Source organism: Mus pahari, chromosome 22, assembly GCF_900095145.1.
Source record: "Mus pahari chromosome 22, PAHARI_EIJ_v1.1, whole genome shotgun sequence".
Lineage (NCBI taxonomy): Eukaryota > Metazoa > Chordata > Mammalia > Rodentia > Muridae > Mus > Mus pahari.
This window is the reverse complement of record NC_034611.1, coordinates 10,681,395-10,689,005: the sequence shown is the minus strand read 5'-3', so window position 1 is coordinate 10,689,005 and position 7,611 is coordinate 10,681,395. Positions and strand designations below refer to the sequence as shown.

At 40.9% G+C, this 7,611-nt stretch overlaps 1 pseudogene; it reads right to left on the bottom strand.

Annotated features, from left to right (window-relative positions):
- Positions 1 to 111: 111 nt before the first annotated feature.
- LOC110338871 lies at positions 112 to 2,775 on the bottom strand (annotated as a pseudogene).
- Between the last annotated feature and the right edge of the window lie 4,836 nt (positions 2,776 to 7,611).

Sequence of the window (7,611 nt, the reverse complement as noted above, 5' to 3'; positions counted from 1 at the left end):
GCTGGATCTCGTGGAGGCATTTCCCCAACTGAAGCTCCTTTCTCTGTGATAACTCCAGCTGTGTCAAGTTGACACAAAACTAGCCAGTACAGGTGGGTGGTCCAGGGTTTCTTACTCCTTGGCAGCCATGTAAGTCATAAGGTCTACCACCCTGTTGCTGTAGCCGTATTCATTGTCATACCAGAAAATGAGCTTTACAAAGTTGTCAGTGAGAGCAAAGCCAGCCCCAGCATCAAAAGTGGAAGAGTGGAAGTTGCTGTTGAAGTCACAAGAGACAACCTGGTCCTCAGTGTAGCCCAGGATGCCCTTCATTGGGCCCTCAGATGTCTGCTTCACCACCTTCTTGATGTCACCATACTTAGCAGGTTTCTCCAGGCAGCATGTCAGATCCACAAGGGATACACTGGGGCTAGGAACACAGAAGGCAATGCCAGTGAGCTTCCCATTCAGCTCTGGGATGACCTGCCCACAGCCTTGGCAGCACCAGTTAATGCAGGGATGGTGTTCTGGGTAGCCCCATAGCCACCATGCTACAGCTTTCCAGAGGGACCATCCACAGTCTTCTGAGTGGCAATGATGGCATGGACTGTGGTCATGAGCCATTCCACAATACCAAAGTTGTCATGGATGACCTTGGCCAGGGTGGCTACGCAGATGGTGGTGCAGGATGTATTGCTGACAATCTTGAATGAGTTGTCATATGTCTCATGGTTCACACCCAGCACAAACATGGGAGCATCAGCAGAAAGAGTAGAAATGATGACCCTTTTGGCCCCAGACTTCAAGTGGGCATCGGCCTTCTCCATGGTGGTGAAGACACCAGTAGACTCCATGACAAACTCAGCACCAGCATCACCACTGCCACACCCACTCCAGTGAAGTCTGAAACACAAGCCCAAAAGCTTGGCTGCAGTCCTGAGGCAAACAGTTTCATGGAAATTGGTCTCCTGGAGCCTTGGCATCCCTTAGCACAGATGCTCCATGTATGTCCTTGTGATAGCCAATAGTCATGACAGGTTTAAAGTGCTTTCCTTTTTGCCGATAGGACCCTGATATAGCTGACTCTTGTGAGGCTATGCCAGTGCCTGGCAAATACAGAAGTGGATGCTCAGAGTCATCTATTGGATGGAACACATGGCCCCCAATGTAGGAGCTAGAGAAAATACCCAAGGAACTGAAGGAGTCTGTAACCCTATAGGTGGAACAGCAATATGAACTAACCAGTACCCCCTGAGCTCATGTCTCTAGTTGCATATGTAGCAGAAGATGGCCTAATCAGCCATCATTGGGAGGAGAGGCACTTGGTCTTGCAAAGATTATATGCCCCAATACAGGGGAATACCAGGGCCAGAAAGCAGGAGTGGGTGGATTGGAGAGCAGGATTGGGGGGGGGGAGCAAGAAAATATCTAATAAAAAATTGTTAAAAAAAATAAAGTGATTTCCTTCAGTATTGTTTTATTATAGGGGCCTCCAAGGAATGATTTGACAAGTAGCTAAATTAGATTAAACATTGCTTCCTGGCTTTCACCTGTGTCCTAGGCAGTCATTGTGCCGATCCTAAGCTTAGAATTTCACAAGAATGTTACTCATTCAGACTAAATGCCTCTAGTGTTGATAATAAGATATCAGGCATTACAATTTACTGGATAAGAGCCAGAAATCTCAGGGCTAGTTCACAAAATAAGCTTAGAATTCTCATTACAGTCCTGTATGGAAGACTACATTACATATTAGAAGAAAGTTGATAGGTTGCTCTGATAAATGGAGTTTCCCTACACATACATAAATAACAATTAAGTCACTCCCATATACAGGAGTTTACAGTGGCCTAAGAAGAAGGTGGGTTGTGGTCTAAGAAGAAACTAAATACTTAGAATAATAGCTGAGTGGGAATTTACAATGGCCTAGGGAGAAGCTGGATTAACTATGGTAAGGGAATGAAGCCCTTGCCCCTGGCTTCTAAGAATAAACTGAACTTATGTGGGGCTGTTTTTTATCCCAGTTGTAAACACTGATTTTTATCCCATTTGTAAACATTCCCTGGTTCCTGTAAGCTTTATGTATGCATTCCTCTGTTTTATGTAAGGAGTCATTTTGCATCAGGTAACCTCAATGTACCTTGGATGGCCTTAATGTATCACTTTTTTTTCTTTTTGTTTTGGTTTTTCGAGACAGGGTTTCTCTGTGTAGTCCTGGCTGACCTGAAACTCACTCTGTAGACCAGGCTGGCCTCAAACTCAGAAATCTGCCTGCCTCTGCCTTCCAAGTGCTGGGATTAAAGGCGTGCGCCACCATGCCCGGCTTTAATGTATCACTTAACTTCCTTGTTTTTGGCTATAATATAAGTCTGATGCTTGCTTTGAGAAATTGCACTCAGATTCAACACACTCTCTGGTGTTTATGTCTGTTTGTTACCCCACCAACTCCTTGTCCACTTGAGTATCGGAACCCTGATTCTCCCATGGGTTAAGGCACTGATTGAGTCCAGTTCGTGGCACACATCATTTGATATTAGCAGGATCTCATTCCTGGAAGATGATGATGGGCTTCCTGTTGATAACAAGCTTCCCATTCTCAGCCTTGACTGTGCCATTGAACTTGCCACGGGTAGAGTCATACTGGAACATGTAGACCATGTAGTTGAGGTCAATGAAGGGGTCATTCCTGGCAACAATCTCCACTTTGCCATGTGGAGAGCAGATAGCAGCCCTGGTAACAAGGCTTCCAGTAGAGCCAAATCTGTTCACACTGACCTTCACCATCTTGTCTATGGGACGAGGCTGGCACTGCATAAGAAGACATGGCTGGGGCTGGTGAGATGGCTCAGTGGGTAAGAGCACCCAACTGCTCTTCCAAAGGTCCGGAGTTCAAATCCCAGCAACCACATGATGGCTCATAACCATCCATAACAAGATCTGACTCCCTCTTCTGGAGTGTCTGAAGACAGCTACAGTGTACTTGCATATAATAAATAAATAAATAAATCTTAAAAAAAAAAAAGAAGAAGAAGAAGAAGACATGGCTGTTTCTGGAACAGGGAGGAACAGGGAGCCGCCTTCTTGGTTTTTATCCAAAACCATCTTCACAATCAAGCTGTCTACTAGATCTTTGGGTAACTTCTCAGCTGCTACACCACTAAAGATAATGGCTTTCCCTCCCTCAGAAACAACAAATTGTCAATAGCAATCCAGAAAGGTTCCAGACTTGTGTGTCTAATTGTACTCTCCTTGCAGGCTGGGCTTCTAACTAGGAAGAAAATCCAGGCTGCACCCCTCTAAAATGAGTAGAGATCACTGAAAGGAGACCTAAGGCAAATAGATTCTGTATACTTTCTTTTGCCTTTTGTCTTGTACTCTTTCAATAGCATTGTCATAAGACACCAGATTAAATGCAGACTGCTTTCAGAGAGGGAGCACCTATGACTGGACCACTAATCTTGAACTCAGTATGTAACTGAAGACGGCCATGAACTCTTTTTTTTTTTTTTTTTCAAAGATTTATTTATTTGATGTATTTGTTGCTGTTTTCAGACACACCAAAAGAGGGCACCAGATCCCCATTACAGATGGTTATGAGTCACCATGTGGTTGCTGGGAATTGAACTTAGGGACTCTGGAAGAGCAGTCAGTACTTTTAACCGTTGAGCCATCTCTCCAGTCTGGACCATGAACTCTTGATACTTCTGTTTTCATCTCCCTGAGCACTGCAGGAATGGGTTTCACACCCAGCCCTCTAGCTTTGATAGCAGCTTTGATATGTGGATCTGACAGAGTTACCTAAATTAATTAACTGAAATTTGAAGTCCACTTTTTCTTTACTAAGTGCTATAAATATTTTGTGGATGACTAAACTAAGGAAAAGATGTAGTATCTCTAACCTCATAGTATATCTACATTCATTTTATGTTAACCTTTGAGTCAGACTCTGTTCTATTCTGCATGTAGTTGCATAGAAATGCTTCAAGATTTAATACAGGAAAAATATGGACATTTACCACCAAAAAAAGATATATCTCTTCTATCCTACCTTCATGATTTCAGCAGTTCAACACCCATGGTCTTTCCACCTAATCATAAAGATCAGATGCAAAGTGATGGTGCCAGCAATAGGAGGGACTCTGCAATTCCTGGGTTAAAACTCAACGACCCCCCCAACCACCATAAGCAAAGCCATGATGTTTGCACAGAATAACTAATGGACAATTACCAACCTTTAGGAGGTGGGGGTGAGGGTGGAAATCAGCCTTTACTTAGAGCTGTCAGTTATGCATTAGCTTCCTTCCATGCTCATGAAATGCAGTCTTTTTCATAATGTGGGGCTTGATCTCATTTCTACTTCACATCCATGTCATAGGGCCCCATAAAGCTGTAGTATCATATCATTCTCTATCTTCTCTGTTTGTCAAAATTCTATTTCCTCTCCCCCAGACGAGTTCTGATATGACCTTCCTTTCCAAACTAGATATTATGGTCTCTTCCTGATAAAGCAGAGTTAACTAGTTTTCACCAAAACTCTGTATAACTTAGACCATATAAGAATATGGTAGTTTTTTTTTTTTGTAAATATTTATTTATTTATTATATGCAAGTACACTGTAGTTGTCTCCAGACACTCCAGAAGAGGGCATCAGATCTTGTTATGGATGGTTGTGAGCCACCATGTGGTTGCTGGGATTTGAACTCTGGACCTTCAGAAGAACAGTCGGGTGCTCTTACCCACTGAGCCATCTCACCAGCCCGGTAGTTTTTTTAAAACCTCATAAATGCTAGTAAAATGCCAGATGGCTATAAAAGTGGACAAGAATCTCATTAAGATGGAGTTCATGCCAGGTGGTGGTGGTGCATACCTTTGATCCCAGCACTAAGGAAGCAGGTGGTTCTTTGTGAGTTCAAGGCCAGCCTGGTCTACAAAGTGAGTTCCAGGAAAGCGAGGGCAACAGAGAAAACTCCTGTCTCAAAAAACAAACAAACAAACAAACAGATAGAGATCATTAGGGTTTTTCTTTTTATATTGTTTTTTGAAAGAGGGTTTCATAATGTTGCCTTACTAGCTCAGAACTCACTATGAAGATTGGGCTGGCCTTGACCTCATAGAGATCTGCCTCTTAAGTGCTGAGATCTAAGGTGTGTGTTACCATACACACAGCTGAGATTTCTGCCTGCATTAAGAGAAAATAGAAGAAGGACCACAAATTCTAAGTTTGCCCAGGCTGCATTATGAGATACTGTATGGTAGAATAAAACAACATAATAACAGTAGATAAATTAAAATAGTGTCCCTCAGTGATAGGCAGCCAGCTTACTGCCTCCTATATCACTCCGTTCCCCTGCAAGAGGAACACTTTTTTTTTTTTTTTTTTTTTTTTTTTTTTTTTGGTTAGTAGAATCTTTTTTTATTCAGAAAAAAAAAAAAAAGAACAAAAAAACAAAAAACGAAACCCCAAAACAAAAATTTTCCAAACACACACAGGAGGGGGTATGAGTAGGGAGAGGTATCTGTCCAAGGAGGAACACTTTTAAATGCTGAAGACACCACAGTCCCCTGCTTGATTCTATAGCTTCTCGATCAAATGCCATTTTCTCCTTAGGAAGTACGTTTTACATTTTCAAGATTTTGAACTGTTCATTAATCCTATTCAATAGTCCTTCTTTGAATTCCCTGAACAGAGAACTTTAATGCCTTTATGGTTTCTATTCTCACTAGTTTCCTTGTGTACTGTGGATGTGATTGATATATGATATAATACGTTAGAGTATTGCTGTAGTTTTGGAGACTATTCAATTCTGTCACAGAGCAAGGATCTCACTGTTAGAGTAGAGGGAGGGTCACAAATAATCAAAAAGAGGAAGGTGGAACACACTCTCAAGATATTAGTAGAAATGCAGTTTTAATTCATTGTAAATACAGATTTTTACATATGGATATACATGTGTAAGTATGTTCATAGTGCATTGCATGCATGTGTGTCATATTGTCCTGTCGGCTTAAAAGAACCTTTGGAGCAACAACAAATGCCCTACCACCACCAACTAGATCAAAGTTTCTAACACTGTCCAATATAAGATCTTGGGAGAGAGGGCTAGAGAGATGGATAAGAGACTAAGAGTGTTTCCTGCTCTTGTAGGACTCGAGTTTGGTTCCAGCATCCATATCAGGCAGCTCACAAGCAAACTCTAGCACTAGAGAATCCCAAGTGCACATACCAACGCAAGACATTGATGCATATGCTAGGAATTACAAAAGGAAGCAAATTCTCATAGAAGCAACTTAAAAGTTCTCACTCGGGCTGGTAAGATGGCTCAGCGGGTAAGAGCACTGACTGGTCTTCCGAAGGTCCTGAGTTCAAATCCCAGCAACCACATGGTGGCTCACAACCATCCATAATGAGATCTGATGCCCTCTTCTGGTGTGTCTGAAGACAGTTTCTGTGTATTTACATATAATAATTAATAAATCTTTATTTATAAATAAATTTATTTATTATTATAATAATAAATAAATCTTTGGGCCAGAGTGAGCAGAGGTCCTGAGTTCTGTACAGCTACAGTGTACTCAAACATAAAATAAACAAATCTTTTTTTTTTTTTAATTTTTTTTTTTTAAAGATTTATTTATTATTATATCTAAGTACACTGTAGCTATCTTCAGATGCACCAGAAGAGGGCATCAGATCTCATTACAGATGGTTGTGAGCCACCATGTGGTTGCTGGGATTTGAACTCAGGACCTTTAGAAGAGCAGTCGGTGCTCTTAACCACTGAGCCATTTCTCCAGCCCAAAATAAACAAATCTTAAAAAAAAAAATTCTAACAGCAATCAGACCCCAAACCACTTGCCAGGGCTTGGTGAAAAAGAAACAAAGCTGGGCAGTGTGGCTTTAATTCCATCCCTGGGAGGCAGAGGCAGGCAGATTTCTGAGTTCAAGTCCAGCCTGGTCTACAGTGAGTTCAAGGACAGCTGGGGTTACACAGAGAAACCCTGTCACGATAGAAAAAAAAAAGAGAAAAAATGATGTAATCACTTTTGTATTGCTGTGCTTGAAATATGTAACAGAAACACCATACAGAGTTTTAATCCTTTGTGGCAGAGAGAAAATTGCAGTGATAATGTGTGGTACCAGTTTCTCATATCACTGTAGAACATGAAGCAGAGATGGTTTCTAAGGCCTGCCCTAGTGACGCCAATTCTATCAGCAAAGTCTCATCTCCAGTGGTCCCATGGCTTCACAGAAAGCAGCAGCAGCTGGAGAGCGACATGTCAGATTCAAACCATAACACATATGTATATTTATACATAAATATGCTTATATAATAAGTGCATGCATAAATACTTTACACGTGTGTATTCATGCACATATATATTAACAACTAGTATGATGAAAACTATATGATGTGTGATTCAACATCTTTTTGGTTTAATGTGTCTTTAAGTTTATGTTTAGGGTTTTTTTTTTTGGTTTACATTTTGGTTTTGTGTGTGGTGATATTGCTTTTGTTGTTTTTAGAAACATCCTTGTGTTATATTTTCTTATTTTGTTTTATTATTTATTTATTTATTTTTATTTTTTTAATTTTATTTATTTATTTATTTATTTTGGTTTTTCGAGACAG